The sequence below is a fragment of the Mobula birostris genome, chromosome 16 (genome assembly GCF_030028105.1).
Source record: "Mobula birostris isolate sMobBir1 chromosome 16, sMobBir1.hap1, whole genome shotgun sequence".
NCBI classification, from domain to species: domain Eukaryota; kingdom Metazoa; phylum Chordata; class Chondrichthyes; order Myliobatiformes; family Myliobatidae; genus Mobula; species Mobula birostris.
This window is the reverse complement of record NC_092385.1, coordinates 30,194,061-30,212,661: the sequence shown is the minus strand read 5'-3', so window position 1 is coordinate 30,212,661 and position 18,601 is coordinate 30,194,061. Positions and strand designations below refer to the sequence as shown.

Sequence of the window (18,601 nt, the reverse complement as noted above, 5' to 3'; positions counted from 1 at the left end):
GAACTATTCAAAGCAAAGGCATAAACATGGCCTGGAAACTAAATCTGGAGTGAAATAACTAGTTTTATTTTTAAAGCTAACTTATCAGATTATATAAAGCCTAATGGGACTCTACATAGTGAATGTGTAGCCTTACATTAAATCTACACCATCCTGTCTATTTCCCACTTCACTCTGTATAAATTGCACTCTCAATAAACTCCAATACATGCATCATAAATGTCATACCCCAGGACTAAACTACTCTGCAGTACTCATTTATATTGAATGAGGCAGAATCCAAAAAGCATGCAATAAATGAAGGGGAAATATCTTTCTGGAAGGATGCTTTTAACTTATACATTTCTTCTTGGCTTGAAATGAATCGAATTCAAAGTTGAAGCTGAGTCTATTGTCAACTTGAATCCAAAATTCAACATACATTTATTATCCAAGTACTTATGTGTTACCACACACAACCTTGAGATTCATTATTGTGCAGGCAGTTACAAGAAAGATAAAGAAATACAATAGAATCTTTGAAAAACAATACATAAAGACTGAAAAACAACAGATGTGCAAAAGACAAACTTAAAAAAGACAAACTGAAAACAAAAATAATAACACTGAGAACATGAGTTGTAAAGACCATAAGACATAGGAGCAAAATTAGGCCATTTGGCCCATCCAGCCTGCACTGCCAATCGATCAGGGCTGATTTATTATCTCTCTCAGCCCCATTCAGCTGCTATCTCCCCATAACCTTTGACACCCTTACTAATCAAGAGCCTATTAATCTCTGCTTCAAATATACCCAATGACTTGGCCTCCGTAGCCATCTGTGGCAATGAATTCCACAGGTTCACCACCATATGGCTAAAAAAAGGTCCTTTGTATTTATTTTCTAAAGGGACATCCATGTGATCTGAGGCTGTTCACTCTGGTACTAGACTTACCCATTATTGGAAACATCCTCTCTATGTCCACTTATCTAGGTCTGTCAATATTCAATAGGTTTCAATATGATACCCCCTTCATTCTTCTAAACTCCAGCAAGTACACGTCTGGAGCCATCAAACACTGTGTCATGTGTTAACTTTTTTATTCTCAATATCATGCTCATGAGATGAGATTTTTGTAGAGTCCCTTAGAAGTGAGTCTGTAGGTCAGAGTTGTGGTGAAGGAAGTTATCCATGTTGATTCAGGAGTTTAATGGTTGTAGGATAATAACTGATTCTGAACCTAGTGGTGTGCGACCTTAGGTTTCCGAACATCCTGCTCAATGGTAGCAGCAAGAAGAGAGCTTTGCTTGGAGTGTGGGGATCTTTGATGATGGATGTTGCATTTTTGTGGCAGCACTCAATGCAAATGTATTCAGTGGTGTGCACTGTTTTGCCTATGATGAACTGGGCCGTATTCACCACATTTTAAGTCTTTTCCATTTCTGGGCATTGGTTTTTCCCTACCAGACTGTGATGCAACAAGTCAGGGTACACTCCACTCTGCAAATACAGATATTTGTCAAAGTTTCTGGTGGCATGCCAAATCTACGCAAAATTCTAAGAAAGTAGAGGCACTGAAAATGCCTTCTTTGTGATGGCACTTAAATGCTGGTCCCAGAAAAGATCCTCTGATATGATAAACACCAAGGAATTTAAAGCTACTGACCCTGCCCACCTCTGGTCCCCGAATGAGCACTGGCTCATGAACCTCCGTCTTCTTCCTGCTGGAAATAATCAGCTTTTTGGTTTTGCTGACATTGAGTGAGAGGTTGTTGTGGCACCACTCAGCCAGATTTTCAATCTCCCTCCTATATGCCAATTTGTTACCAAGTTTGATTCAGCCAGTAACCGTGGTGTCATCTGCAAACTTAAATATGGCACTGGAGCTGTACTTAGCCTCACAACCATAGGTATAAAGTGAGTAAACCAGGGGACTAAGCACACAGACCTGTGGTGCATCTGTGTTGATGGTGAGTGTGGAGACGATATTGTTGCCAGTCCATACTAACTGGGGTCTGCCAGTGAATAAATCGAGGAACCAATTGCAGAAGGAGCTATAGAGGCCTAGAGCTTAGCTTAGGGAGCTTTGAGGTGATGATAGTATCCAATGCTGAGCTGTAATCTGTGAAGAGTATCCTGATGTAGGTATCCATCTCCACTGTCCAGCTGTTTCAGAGTTGATTGAAGAGTCAATGACATGGCATTTGCTGTTGACCTGTTATGATGATGGGCAATTTGGAGCAGATCCAAGATACTCCTCAGGCAGGAGTTGATATGCTTCATGATCAGCCTCTCAAAGCACTTCATCACATTGGATGGATGTGTTACTGGGCAGCAGTCTGTGAGATATATTACCATGTTCTTCTTGGGCACCAGTATGATTGAAGCCTGCTTGAACTGGATGGGTACCTCAGACTGATGAAGCGAGAGGATGAAGATGTCCATAAACACTATAATCAGTTGATTAGCACAGGTCTTCAATACTCAACATGTATGTCATATGGGCCAGATGTTTTCTGTGGATTCATCCTCCTTAAGGATGCTTTCATGTCAGCCACAGAGGCTGAGATTAAAGGGTGATTGGGGGCTGTGGGAGTTTGTGAAGGAGGCTCCATGTTTTACCACATACAAACCATATGTGGCTTGTTGGTTGGTGGTTTCACTGTTATAAATGCCATTCCTACAGGAGTTATCTTTTCTCCAGTATAAGCTTTTAGTTGGATATCTGCAGGCTTCAGTTCAGTATCTTTGAAAAGCCATTCAAACTTATTTTGTGGAATGACTGAAACAGTTGAGGCAGTGTCCAGTACCATTTTAATTAATTTGCCTTTCACTTTTGGTGTAAGCCATATTGCTTGCCTATTGTTAGTGCCAAGGTGATCCAGTCTTGTGTCACTCTCAACATTATCAGATTTTTCATCAACGGCATGAAGATTTCTTTTTGAAACTGCAACTTGACTATTTATCTTTTTCTCTTCCCTGTGCAAGCCATTTATTTTTGTCTGCCCAAGATGTTCTTTGTATATATCTTACTTTGTTGCATTTTCTGCAAGGTTCACCTTTAAACTTGCATTGGTCTGGTGTAGGTGAACCTCTAGCCCAATGGTAACACAATTTGTTCAGCCTGGCAGGTTTCTGTTTAGGCATTGCAATTTTGTTCACGCTCACTTCCATTCCTGACTGCAACTCAGTTGTGTCTCTGGCTGCTGTTTCCATTGATACAGCAATTTCAACTGCTCTTTTATATGTGAGTTGTGCTTCAGTTGGGTGCTGTTTTTGAATGCTTTCTTGTACGATTCCATGAATGAAACAAGCTTCGGTGAATCATTAAACTGGCAATGCTAAGACAATCTTTTCAATTCAGTGACATACACTGAAATAGATTCCCATTCTTTTTTATTCCAATGATAAAACCTAAATGTTCTGTAATCAATAGCGGTTTTGGTTCTAAATGTTCCTGCATTACTTTCAAGATATCAGCAAAACTCATTTCAGCTGGTTTGGTTGGAGCAGGCAAACTTCTAAGCAAACTATATACCTTTCCACCCAATGCACTCAGCAAATCTCATACTCACTTTACACTGGCTATTTCATTTGCTTCAAGATACTGCTCAATTCATTCAGTATACAATATCAATTTATCTCTTGTGCAATTGAATACACCTTTCCTTTTGTAGCCAGCCACTTCTGTTTTATAAAAAAATATTTATGCTTACTCACTGTTTATGAACCCGTGAATTTCTTCCATTTTCTGCCTCTTATTTTAACTGTCTCTGTCCCTTCCCAAAAGCTGTGCTTTTCTTTTAAAACTTGAACATCCCGCTACACTTCAACAGGTAGCTAGTTGTCTTGAGTTTGTTTAAAACTCCCTCGTCTCCACTGCTATGTTTATGTAACTCCAAAAATAATTGAAAGAAAGTCACGGGGAGCCTGGAGGTAAATGTGTGTACTCTATGATTCGTTTTTACTTTAGTGAGGCATGCACTTATGACATGGTGCTGTAATGATGGATACCATTCACCTATATTTACATACCATCCATAATGAATTATGTAAAGAAACAAAGAATGCTTAATCAAACAATATATTTACAATATTACCGAAATATTGAATGCATATCAGGGAATGTTGTTGGGGAGACCACACTTGGAATACTGTGAGCAGTTCTGGTTACCTAACTATTGGAAGAATGCTATTAAGCTGGAATTAATGCAGATAGGTTGGATATTTTTTCCCCTGGTGCAAAGGTGATTCGGGAGTAAATAGATTGAGGGGCATAGTAAAGGTGGATAGTCACAGATTTTTTCCCAGGATAGAGGAGTCTAAAACTAGGGGACATATCCATGCAGAGGATAGGTATTCTATGGAAGGACCTGCCAGAGGAAGAAGTAGAAGCAGGTACGATTACAATATTTAAATTACTTGCATATATGTACATAGATAGTAAAGCCTACAGGAATATGGGTCGAACTCAGGCAAATGGAATCTAGGCTGGTATGAAAGAGATGGGCCGAAGGGCCTGTTTCTATAATTCTATGTCTTTGACTCTACAATGAACAAAGATGATACACTGCTTGAGCAATTTTGCAGTACAGTACAGAATTTGCTATAATTATAGGGATATTACATATTTAAGATACAAAAAAAATTAAAATAGGAGATAAAAGATTGATAGGTAAAAAGCATAATAGTGACCCAAGCTGATGCATTGCTAAAAGAAAGCCAAATGTACAGTGTGCTTTTGCTAGAGAACTATTAAGGGATCAAGAAGTACAGACAATGAGAGTTTTACAAGGCTTTAAAAATTCTTCAAGAAAGTTGTAAATAGTTTTCTAAGTGCTTTTATGATAGGAGTTGGTATGTAACATCAGAGGACGCTTAAAATTTTCAATGAACTCCACATCATTTGAAATGTCTTTTATTTATAATGTGTTAATCATATTGAACTATAAAAATAATGAAAGAGATAGGATTGTTTTAATGTATAAAAATTATGGGGATCAATAGTGAGACAACAAAATTGCTATGAAATGGTATGACAGAATTAATTAATAGCAATCAGTTGAAGAAAAGGAAACAGTCATCAATGGACCAGCTAGTAATTTGACTGATTCGATGGGGATAATACACTTTTTTTTAAGATCTTATTATAACGCTAAAATAAGTGCATTCAAATTGTTGAATGCCATATAAAGCATTCGTTAGGAATTTTCTCACCAATAAACTTTGCTGTTAAACCTCTAGAAAGTCCCATTAATTAACTTGGACCACGTTTTTCCTAAATATTCATCTCCAAACTCAACTTGTCACATTCTTGCTTCTGAAGGAGAAGATGTGGGTTGAATTTCCACTCAGATGCAAGTGAAATAACCTTGGCTAACACACTACGGCAATATTGAGGAAGTGTTGCATTACTGAAGATGTCTATTTTACATCCAACTCCAAACTAATGCCTGCTTTCTCTGGTGGGCGAAAGCTGTCCAGAAGTTTGACTTCGAAGAAGAGTGGGTGAGTTGATCCACCTTCCTATTCCGGCTTCTTTCCTCTTCCTTTCTAGACCTGATGAAGGGTCTCGGCCTGAAACAACAATTGTCTATTTATTTCTATGGAGGCCGCCTGAACTGCTGAGTTCCTTCAGAATTTTGTGTCCATCGGGCTGCTCAATGTTCATTTTTCAGTCACTGTTACTAAACTTATCATGACAAAATCATGTTCCTGTTTTGGATATTCTTTGTGACAACTTCTCCCCATCTCCCTTCTCAACTTTTTGGCCATACTTTGGTCACCTACTCATTTGTCACTTATCTAGGGAGGGCCCGTAGCTCAATTTTCAACTTGCCTTTGTCTGTGTCTAAATGTTGATGTCCACAGCTTCAGGGCACAGAGGAAATGAATCTCACAAAGGAAAAACAATATTGTGCTTGCCTTGAAACTCATCTTTCAAACAAAGGGACTTACATGCAAATTAGTTATTCGCTCTCAGATGTACTTCAGCACTATTACCAAAACTGCTTATTTCTCCTTTGTTATGTAATCCCCAATTCTTTGCGTTGCCTCCCTTAGATTGATTTTTTTTCCTTCCTATTTGTACGGCTCATGTGATTTCTACAAACACCATATTTCTTTGTTTTCTAACACTGACTTTTCTTGTTTCCCTTTCCCTCTTGACTGCATTTTCTTTCTTCTGCATGTTTCTTATTCTCCCTGTAAAGCTTGTATACTGAATCTTTCATGACAAAGAACTCCTGCTGTTTTAATAACGTTCTTCAGTGGCTAATATTTGGGTGATCTACTTGGACAGCCCAGTGACAAAGCTGAGTAATTTGCCCAACAGTAGAATATATGAACCAGCTGGCACCTTCACTGAAGCAAATACAGAAACGCATTCAGACAACCATAACTGCCTAAGGTTTATGAAGCATAAAGCTACACAATAGAATGTCTCCTTCAGTTACATTGTGAATTTTAGTGCAAAATAATAAAAACTGATTTTGTTTACACAAATTAATTATATCCGTGCCCTTTATTAGACAGTCCTTGAAGTTCAAAGGAGAAGATGACAATATTTACACTACCTCCAGAGAAGGATGAATATCTGAAGCGTTTAATGAAATAAACCTCTTCCTTTGCATTTTGTTCAGTTTACTACACAATTTCTCAGAAGAAATGCAGCTTCTTTTCTCTTGGCCTAATTTATCCTGTCCACTTCATCAGCCTTCTGTGGCAAATTATTATGCAACTCTGTTACCTTCTTAGCAAGAAAATTCTATTGGATTCTTCTTTTCATTCCTATTACACTTTACTGTTTCCTTGAAACTGGATCTATTCCTACTGGACGATATTTCCTCAGTTAGCTTTGTTAACCTCCATTTTAACTAGACCAATGTGAGGATGCTGTTATAAAGAGATCAAGTGCAACTACTCTAACTGGATAGCAAACCATTCTACAAACCTCACATAATTCAATTCACACCCTTTTTCCTCAGTAGTAACAGCTCCAACTCCTGAAGTTCCTACAACTGCTACAATGTTCTGTCTTTGGAATTTTTTTTTTCTTTGTCATTATTTTGCTCCGTTTCATCTTATTTCAGATTCTTAGAATTATTTTCTCTTTAACATCACCTGCTCTCGTCCCTTCCTTATTTAGTGGCAAGTTATAACTTTCTCATTTGGGATATATGACCAATCTTATTCTGATCTGCATTTGTATCTTGAGATTCTTACTGTTAAATATGATTTTTTGATCTTTAGTATGTCTTTGTACGTTATCTTCTGTGAAGTTAATAAGCAGAAGCCAGTAATTTTTTCCCTATTCTTTTCTCCTCCCACCTCCCACCCCCCCCAAATGAAAACTAACCCATTGGGTGAAAAGTCTAAGGAGTACAGTGACAAAGTCAAAGTAGTCAGTCAAAAGAAGTTTATTGTCAAAGTGTGTATATGCTGAGATTCATTCTCCTGCAAGCATTCACTGTAGAACAAGGAAATACAATACAGTCAAAGAAAAACTACATGCAAAGACTGACAAGGTAGTTTTGTGAGCTGCCTGCAAAATATTGCTGCGTATCGCCAGCGCCACCTTGCCTTTCTAGATGTGCCATGTGATGCTACATGATGGAAGCAATGCAAATGTTCAGAAAATGAGGACAAGTTGATCTCACAGTTACTGTTTTCAGTGCTCAGGAAACAATTGGGAATGCATGATATAAAAAAAACTACCATTGCTTTCAATACATATTATATATCCGTATGATGACTTGGCATGATAACCCCGACAGGTGTGAGGTGGTTCATTTTGGTAGGTCAAATATGATGGCAGAATATAGTATTAATGGCAAGACTCTTGGCAGTGTGAAGGATCAGAGGGATCTTGGGGTCTGAGTCCATAGGACACTCAAAGCTGCTGCGCAGGTTGACTCCGTGGTTAAGAAAGCATACGGTGTATTGGCCTTCATCAATCATGGGATTGAGTTTAGGAGCCTAGAGGTAATGTTGCAGCTATATAGGACCCTGGTCAGACCCCACTTGGAGTACTGTGCTCAGTTCTGGTCGCCTCACTATAGGAAGGATGTGGAAACCATAGAAAAGGGTGCAGAGGAGACTTACAAGGGTGTTGCCCAGATTGGGGAGCATGCCTTATGAGAATAGGTTGAGTGAACTCGGCCTTTTTTCCTTGGAGCGACGGAGGACGAGAGGTGACCTGATAGAGGTGTATAAGATGATGACAGGCATTGATCATGTGGATAGCCAGAGGTTTTTTCCCAGGGCTGGAATGGCTATCATGAGAGGGCACAGTTTTAAGGTGCATGGAAGTATGTACAGAGGAGATGTCAGAGGTAAGTTTTTTATGCAGAGAGTGGTGAGTGCGTGGAATGGGCTGCCGGAGATGGTGGTGGAGGTGGATACGATAGGGTCTTTTAAGAGACTCCTGGACAGGTACATGGAGCTCAGAAAAATAGAGGGCTATGAGTAACCCTGGGTAATTTCTAAGGTAAGGACATGTTCGGTACAGCTTTGTGGGTCAAAGGGCCTGTATTGTGCTGTAGGTTTTCTATATTTCTATGATTTCAAACCGCATTGATTATAAGACACCAGTAAGAGTAAGAAGGCTGCTAACAATTTTCAGGGCAATTAATGCATTGCCCATTCTTCACAGAAAAATGTGAGAGGATGTATTTTGGGAGGAAGAAAAAGGAGAAGCTAAATAATGCAACTTCAAGGAACAAGCTGCAAGACAACAGAAGCTGACAAGCCTCGAAGGCTGTTAGAGTAGCAAAAGGGATCATGAGCTTAGAAAAGGATAAGAATACAAAAAAGAGTAAGTTACATTAAACACTTGTTAGACCTCAGCTGGAATATCTTGTCCATTTCTGTGTCTCATGTTTTAGAAATGAAGTGAAGCTTTGGAGAGAGTGCTGGAAAGATCTGCTTGAATGGTACCATGGATATGAGACTAGTTTCACAGAGTGGAGAGACTGCAGTTCCCCTTGCAGCAAAGGAGATTACAGTGAGATTCAAGAGATGTTAACAAAGTCATGAATGCTTTCAATACAACGACAAGAAACTGCTTCAGTTTGTGGAACTTAGAGCACATGGATTTAAGGTGATTAGCTAAAGAATCACAACATGAAGGCATTTTTAAAAAAAATACATTCAGTTATTGTGATTTACAATTCATTCTCACAAAGGGTGATGTAACCCAATTCAAAACAAAATTGAATAAGTCATTAAAGTGAAGTAAGTGGTAGGTTGAGACAAAAAAAATCAATCCAGGAGCTGAATTGAAGTACAGTTCTACAAAGAAGCAGTCTAAAAATAATAATCTGAAAAGATTTTGTCTGAGCCATGTAATTCTATGGTGGTAAGTACCATGCTTCATTTTAGAGGCCAGTTGGATGAGTGCTTTCAGAAGAGTGACTCATGAAAGTAATCAAGCCTTATTCTGATCAAGACTAATACAGTCAAACTCTTCAATTCTTGTGTGAAATATATGTTGAATCACCTTTCAAAATATAGCATTGCCATGCTTTGTTTCACAAAATATTCATCACATAGAAGTTTTTAACTGGAAAATGTCTTAGTATGAACTAATCACAGGATTTTAATTAAATATCTTGTCATCTTTGGACAATAATTATTTTCCTTGAACCACAGGATCAGTTATGGACATGAGGTAAATGAATTGGAGTTAGATGATAATTATAGATTAAGGATTAAAGATCGGCTTGATTTGTCACATGTACATCATAATATGAAAAAGAGTGAAATGAGTTATTGCATCAACTGCCAACACAGTTTGAGGGTGTGCTGGATTCAGCCCGCAAGTGTTGCCATGTGTCCTGTGTCAACATAGCATGCCCACAGCTTACTATCGGAGCCCATGTGTCTTTGGAATATGGGAGGAAACCGGAGCACCAGGAGGAAACCCACAGGGTTATGGGGAGAGCATACAAACTGTCCTGATTGTGGTTTTAACTCTTTGCCTTCAAGGTTCAAACCATTATGGTTTTGCAGTGAATTAAAATCAAGAGATGTGTATTGGGTACTAAGGAGACTATCTACTTTAAGCTCAGTGTTGTGTTCAGGGGATTCAAAGGTAGGGGGAAATGGAAGAGTGTGGTCTAAATCTACCTCTAATTTGCAATCTCAGACTGGGAGACATCTGCTTCAAGCAAACTCAGCCTTTCTATTATCTTTTCAGAACCAGCTCTTTAACAATTTTCACCCCATACATTTTCTAAGCAACCTCCCTTTTCACCGACACTTTTACAACGTCCTTTTTCCTTTGTAAGTACATGTGCAAAGTGCTGCATTGCCCTTAATCTACCATACCCATTCCCTTTCTACTCACTTATTTTTGATATGACTATGGAAGACTTTCATGTTCCCTTCCATGATGGTTACCAATCTAATCTCACATTCTCACCTTGCACTTCTTATTTCCTTTGACTTCACCTCTGGGCTTTCTAATTTCAGCCTGGGCTCATTGTGCTTCTCCTACTCTCGTTTCTGCCATCAACAGGATTCTGGCTTTGGTTGCATCACCTTTTGCCCTCTCAGGAATGTGACATGAAAAGGTAACAATATTGCACCTGAATCATCTTCTTTTCCACAGGGTCTTACACTGATTATTATTTTTGCCTAACAATTTTAAATTTAAGTTCACAATCCACATCTCTTCTGATCTAAGGTCTTCCTCCAGTTAAGGAGTTCTTCTCTGGGTTGCTTCTTGCCCTTTTCCATTCCTAAACTGGATCTTGTGATAGAATGATACATGGTCCACTTGGTGGCTTCTTTCTACAGAACCAGATCCAGCAATGCCAACTTGGCCAAGACCAAAGTGATGCAAGGATACATTCATCTTTCTATCTAAGTATGCTGGTTCGTTGTAGAAATGGATATAATAACACTCACTGTTATACTATCCTTTCCAATGTTAGGATACAAGAGATCCACCTTATAGTAAGATCCACCAGTATCACCACTCTATAATTCATGTACCTCTCTTTCTCTTTTAGCTATTCTGTAGCCAACAGGATACCTACAGCTAGGGTAATGACATACCTACTTCTTCTTAACACAAACAAGTATATTCTCCTTCTCTAGATCTAGAATCTATTCCTTATCAGCACAGCCATCAACAACACTCCTTTTTCACTTACTTCCTTATTTTTCCAGAAATTATATGAATATTGAGTACAAAGATGAGAAAATCTGTTGGTAATTGCCCCCTCCCTTCCACCATTCTCCCTTTCTCATTTCCTTCTCTCACCTTACCTCTTTACCTGTCCATCGCCTCCCTCTGGCGCTCCCCCCCTTCACTTTTTTCTATGATCTTCTACACTCACCTATCATATTCCCCCTCTCCAGCCCTTTAGCTCTTTCACCTATCAACTTCCCAGCTCTTTACTTCACCCCTCCCCCTTCCTGGTTTCACCTATCACCTTGTACTTCTTGCTCTAACTTCTCATCTTTTCTTTCCAATCCTGATGAAGGCTCTCAGCCCAACACTCGACTGTTTACTCTTTTCCATAGATACTGCCTGGCCTGCTGAGTTCCTCCAGCATTTTGCGTGTTGCATGAATATTTAGTACCTTTGTTAAGCCATTTCTTTTAATAGCATGCCATCACAATCCCATGTGAGATTTAGAGTCTTAGACTCATATAGTTATACATAGGCAAAAGGCCATTCAGCCAAATCAACCCACACTGACAGTGGACACACTTCTGGCTATATGATGATGTTGTGGCTGAGATGTTTGAGAGGTTCAAGTTCATAGAAGCAAACGTTACCAATAGCCTTTCCTAGTCCAATCACGTAGATGCCATGGCCAAGAAAAAGCACACTAGCACCTCTACTTCCTCAGGAACCTAAAGGAATTTGGCCCCCTTGACCCTCACCAAGATGCATCATAGAAACCATCGTATCCAGGTTCATGCAACACACATCAAAGTTGCTGGTGAACGCAGCAGGCCAGGCAGCATCTGTAGGAAGCGGTGCAGTCGACGTTTCAGGCCGAGACCCTTCGTCAGGACTAACTGAAGGAAGAGTGAGTAAGGGATTTGAAAGTTGGAGGGGGAGGGGGAGATCCAAAATGATAGGAGAAGACAGGAGGGGGAGGGATAGAGCCAAGTATCCAGGTTCATCATCACTTGGTACAGCAACTTCTTGGCGGAGACCGCAAGAGACTGCAAGGAATTGTGGACACAGCTTACCACATCATAGAATCTCCATGGGCTCTGACTAGACTTTGGTAAGGTAGTCAACATAATCAAAGACTCCTGCTGCTCAGGACATTCTTTGTTCTGCCCCCTCCCATCAGGAAGAAGGTACAAAAGCCTATACTCATTTACTCCTTGGCTCAGGCATCTTCCATCCTACTGTTACAGGACTTTTGAGAGGATCTCTTGTACAATACGATGGACTGACCTCACCATCTACCTCACCATAGCTTTGAAACCAATTGTCTGCTTGCACTGCATTTTCTCTCTAACTAACATTTTATTCAGCACTCTGCTAGTGTTTTTTCCTTGTACTACCTCAGCATATTGATGCAATGAAATTATCTTTCGGGATGGTATGCAATATTTAATGTTTTTCACTTTATCCCTGTACGTGTGACAATAATAAATCAATTTAGCAATTTATCAGTGGCCTCTCTTCTGTATAATTCCCATCTCCTACCATTTGCCCATACCTTTCCAAGCCTAGCTGATTTCAGTGCTCGTCTAGACACTCAAGCATTGTCAACAGTTCAGCTTCACCCACTCTCCCAGGCAGTGCAGTCCAGGTATTTACCACTTAGCAGGTGAGTAGAGTCACCTAAATCCCCTTTAAACCTCCCCCCTTATGCTAAACCTGTATTCTCCAGTTTTATACACCTCAGATACAGGGAACGGTTTCCTGTGGTCTACCCTATATATATTGTACACCTCATAATGTTGTATCCTTCAATCACATCTCCTCTTAATGTCTTCTGCTCAGGTCTAGTTTCTCTTGTTTCTCCAAATGTTTTTACCGCACAAGCTATTAACGCTCATGTACTCTAAACCTATTTTTGACCTTTTTGCCACCTCTCTTAGGTTGCTGTCACCAACACTGTCTTGTTTCTTACTTTAATGCAGGGGATCCCAACCCGTTTTATTCCATGGAGCCCTACTATTCACTGAGGGGGTCCCAACCAGGTTGGGAGATTGCATTTAAAGTTTAATGCAATCTCAACTTCTCAGTCCCTTGTGTATATTTTTCTAATGCAAATGTCCTCCCTGCTACCACATTAAATGCCTCCTGAACGCTCGCCTCAATGGGCACACTGATCCCTGTCCTTTTGAGATCTAACCCATCCATCTTTAAACCTCTATAGATGTACCGTGGAGAGCATCCTGACAGGCTGCATCACTCTCTAGTATTGGGGTGGGGGGGGGGGAGGCTACTGCACAGGACCGAAAGAGGCTGCAGAGGGTTGTAAATCTAGTCAGCTCCACCTTGGGTACTAGCCTACAAAGTACTCAGGACATCTTAGGGAGCAGTATTTCAGAAAGGCAGTGTCCATTATTAAGGACCTCCAACACTCAGGGCATGCACTTTTCTCACTGTTACCATCAGGTAGGAGGTATAGAAGTCTGAAGACACACACTCAGCAATTCAGGAACAGCTTCTTCTCCTATGCCATCCGATTTCGAACAATTTTGAGCGAGGCTGGAGGCGATATCAGATGCACAGCAACTCTGGCAGGATTTGCAAGACATTACTTCCTACAAAGCGCAACCCAATAGCATGAATGGCAGCGATGCTTCACTACCAGATGAACTCAACGCCTTCTATGCACACTTTGAAAGGGAGAATACACTACAGCTGTGAAGATCCCTGCTGCACCTGATGAGCCTGTGATCTCCGTCTCAGAGGCCGACGTCAGACTGTCTTTAAAGAGCCTGAACCCTCGCAAGGCAGAAGGTCCCCATGGAGTAACTGGTATAACTCTGAAAACTCATGCCAACCAACTAGCGGGAGTATTCAAGGACATTTTCAACCTCTCACTGCTACGGGTAGAAGTTCACACTTGCTTTAAAAAGGTAACAATTATACCTGTGCTAAAGAAGAGTAATGTGGGCTGCCTTAACGACTATTGCCTGGTAGCACTCACATCGACAGTGATGAAATGCTTTGAGAGGTTGGTCATGACTAGACTGAACTCCTGCCTCAGCAAGGACCTGGACCCATTGCAATTTGCCTATAGTCACAATAAATCAATGGCAGATGCAATCTCCATGGCTCTTCACACGGCTTTAGACCACCTAGACAACACAAGCACTTACGTCAGGATGCTGTTCATTGACTATAGCTCAGCAATTAATACCATCATTCCCACAATCCTAATTGAGAAGTTGCAGAACCTGGGCCTCTGTACCTCCCTCTGTAATTGGATCCTCGACTTCCTAACCAGAAGACCACAGTCTGTGCGGATTGGTGATAACATATCCTCTTCGCTGACGATCAACACTGGTGCACCTCAGGGGTGTGTGCTTAGCCCACTGCTCTACTCTCTGTATACATATGACTGTGTAGCTAGGCATAGATCAAGCACCATATACAAATTTGCTGATGATACAACCATCGCTGGTAGAATCTCAGGTGGTGACGAGCAGGCATACCGGAGTGAGATATGCCAACTAGTGGAATGGTGCCGCAGCAACAACCTGGCATTTAACGTCAGTAAGACAAAATAGCTGATTGTGAACTTCAGGAAGGGTAAGACGAAGGAACATGTACCAATCCTCATAGAGGGAACAGAAGTGGAGAGAGTGAGCAGCTTCAAGTTCCTGGGTGTCAAGATCTCTGAGGATCTAACTGGTCCCAGCACATTGATATAGTCATAAAGAAGCCAAGACAATGGCTATACTTTATTAGGAGTTTGAAGAGATTTGGCATGTTAACAAATACGTTCAAAAACTTCTATAGTTGTACCGTGGAGAGCATTCTGACAGGCTGCATCACTGTCTGGTTTGGAGGGGCTACTGCGCAGGACCAAAAGAAGCTGCAGAAGGCGGTAAATCTAGTCAACTCCATCTTAGGCACTACCCTACAAAGTATCCAGCACATCTTTAGGAAGCGGTGTCTCAGAAAGGCAGCATCCATTATTAAAGACCTCCAGCACCCAGGACATGCACTTTTCTCACTGTTACCATCAGGTAGGAGATACAGAAACCTGAAGGCACACACTCAGTGATTCAGGAACAGCTTCTTCCCCTCTGCCATCTGATTCCTAAATGGACTTTGATGCTTTGGACACTACCTCACCTTTTTTAAAATATACAGTATTTCTGTTTTTGCACATTTTTTTAAATAATCTATTTTGATTTACTTGTTTATTTATTATGTTTTATTTTATTTATTACTTTTCTTCTCTCTGCTAGATTACGTATTGCATTGAACTGCTGCTGCCAAGTTAACAAATTTCACGTCACATGCCGGTGATAATAAACCTGATTCTGATTCTTAAATGGACATTGAATCTTTGGACACTACCTCACTTTTTTTAAACTATACAATTTTTCTGTTTTTTGCATGTTTTTAAAAATCTATTCAATATATGTATACTGTAATTGATTTACTTATATATCATTTTTATTTTTTTTTCTATATTATGTATTACATTGAACTGCTGCAGCTAAGTTAACAAATTTCACGTCACATGCCAATGATAATAAAGCTGATGCTGATTCTCAGTCTGATTCTGAACGGGTATCCCTGGTACCAGCACAGGTTTCCGTGCCACTCTCTTTTTGCTTCAAGCAATGCATGAACTTAACTTCCTTATCCTCCTGTTTTGGCTCTCCCTGACCCATTGGGAGGGTGGGAGAGGTTATACGATATCTAGGCAAATAGAACAAAAGTACAAATCAATATCAATCCAAATAAATGATGGAATAACCAAATGGAAAGATTTACTCATTTTCCTTTGTCATTAATTCTTCAATAACTTTGAAAACTGATGCCAACCTGATGAATCATGAAATGGGAAATGTAGAGTATTATCATTGACAAAAGATGAAAGCTACCACATCCCATTTCCTCCTGACATGGTGTTAATGTTCTGATAAACACAATTTCTGTTGTAAATTATTAAGATTCTTTGGTTGGTCCTTAATGCTGACTAATGCTTACACACTTTTTAGTGATGTCAATAAGATGCATTAACTCTTCCAAGCAATTGGCTGCCCTGCATAGCAGGGAAAAGGCAAAAAATATTAAAAATTCACTGAATTTTGCAAAGAAGATGAATAATTATAGGACACAAGATGACAGCTGATTGAAATAAGCTCTGCACCCACTTTATATTCTGCAACATTATCTTTTTTATAATTACAACACTTACTGTAGTTTAAGGCAACTGATAAGGAGAGAGAATACCACTCAGAGTTCCCAGTGACAGCAAGTGTAGGCTTGCTCTATATAATTATTTTAATGTCTGTCAGATAATCAAATTATATGTTAATTCTGTGCAATTTAAGTGACACAGATTTGAAGAGAGTGCAACGCTCTGCGTAGAGTCAATGTGAATTTCTTTCAGATGATTCCAAGGTGCTTGCAAACTGTGGCTATACTTTGAGATCATCTCGCTCAGAGACACAGGCAACAGTAAGGTGTGGCTATGTTCCTGCAGCTGGCTATAATCACAGCAATTCCATGCCTGCACTATGAAAGGAGAAGTGGAATAATTTCTGAATCTGTCAAGTTAAAATGGAAATGAAGATCCAAGCATAGGGGACCATAGTGGATAATTTTGAAGTGTCCTGCACTTTCTCTGTCCAGAAGCAGAAGACAGTCTGGCCAAAGGTGAACCCAGAGATAAGACCATAAGATATAGGAGAAGTAGGCCATTTGGCCCATTGAGTCTGCTCTGCCATTCAATCATGGGCTGATCCAATTCTTCCCGTCATCCCCACTCCCTTGCCTTCTCCCCATACCCTTTGATGCCCTGGCTAATCAAGAACCTATCTATCTCTGCATTAAATACACCCAATGACTTGGCCTCCACAGCCACTTGTGGCAACAAATTACACAGATTTACCACCCTCTGACTAAAGTAATTTCTCCGCATCTCTGTTCTAAATGGACGTCCTTCAATCCTGAAGTTGTGCCCTCTTGTCCTAGAATCCTCTACCATGGGAAATGACTTTGCTATATCTAATCTGTTCAGGTCTTTTAACATTCAGAATGTTTCTATGAGATCCCCCCTCATTCTCCTGAACTCCAGGGAATACAGCCCAAGAACTGCCAGATGTTCCTCATATGGTAACCCTTTCATTCCTGGAATCATTCATGTTAATCTTCTCTGAACCCTCTCCAATGTCAGTATATCCTTTCGAAAATAAGGAGCCCAAAACTGCACACAATACTCCAAGTGTGGTTTCAAGAGTGCCTTATAGAGCCTCAACATCACATCCCTGCTCTTATATTCTATACCTCTAGAAACATTGCATTCACCTTCTTCACAACCGAATCAACCTGGAGGTTAACCTTTAGGGTATCTTGCACAAGGTCTCCCAAGTTTCTTTGCATCTCTACATTTTGAATTCTCTCCCCATCTAAACAATAGTCTGCCCATTTATTTCCTCCACCAAAGTGCATGACCATACACTTTCCAACATTGGATGAAGATTTGGAATTCTCTATTCTGTACAGCAGTGCAGATACACATTGAATTCACTCAATCACTGAGGTGGATAGATTTTTTGATTTTGAGGGAATCAAGAGCTATAGATTCAGTGCAGGAAATTGGTGTTAAGGTAGAAGATTAGCCATGATCTTGATGAATGATGGAGCAGGAGTGAAGGGCTAAAGAGACTATTTCTGCTCTTATTTCTTATGTTCTTCACTCAGTCAAGAGTTTGGCAGGATCATTAAGAGGACAAGTTGTGGCCACAATAATGAGATGAGTGGCATGAGGATGTCAGGTTAGATGCACTGGCCCAACATTTCTTTGTTGAAATTATTTTGTCACCTAGTCTGCTAAAATCTAGGGTAAAGCCTCTTAATATTTATTTTCTAGTCAGCACTGCAGGTAAGGACTGTACCTTCGATGTCTGTATCTGCAAAAACATTTCTTTTACCTACTCTTAGGATGCTAATAAACTCCAAAACTTTAGGCATTAGTGTAAGACAGGTGTTCCCAGCCCAGGGTCCATGGACCCCTTGCTTAAAGGTATTGGTCCATTATGTAAAAAAAAGGTTGGGAACCCCTGGTGTAAGACATCTTTTGTATAATAATGACTGAGAGGTAAAGATGTTATCCTGAGGTGGAAATTCCCAGAGTCAGAAATAGATGCCACTTCATCTTAGCTGTGGGATCTAACTTCACTACACATAAAAATGAACCCCTCCTACAGATTTCAGACAAAACCTATAACTTGAATGGTGATCTGAAAGCAAAATAAGAACTACCTGATGACATCTATTGTGTTATAAGCTGTTCAGGCAATCAGGTACAAATAAAAAGGGACATCACATAGGCAGGGAGGAAGCCTGGTCAACAACATGGAGAACCCTGCTTAATGAAAGAGAACCAAGCCTTTGCTTTGGATTTGGAAAGTCAGAAGACCAAATGAACAGGAGAATGGAA

The 18,601-nt window shown here is 40.1% G+C and overlaps 1 protein-coding gene across 1 annotated transcript in view; it reads right to left on the bottom strand.

The window, feature by feature from the left end:
* synpra (synaptoporin a) overlaps positions 1-18,601 on the bottom strand; it is a 320,849-nt gene that overhangs the window by 38,222 nt on the left and 264,026 nt on the right. The gene's annotated exons all lie outside the window — the stretch shown is intronic.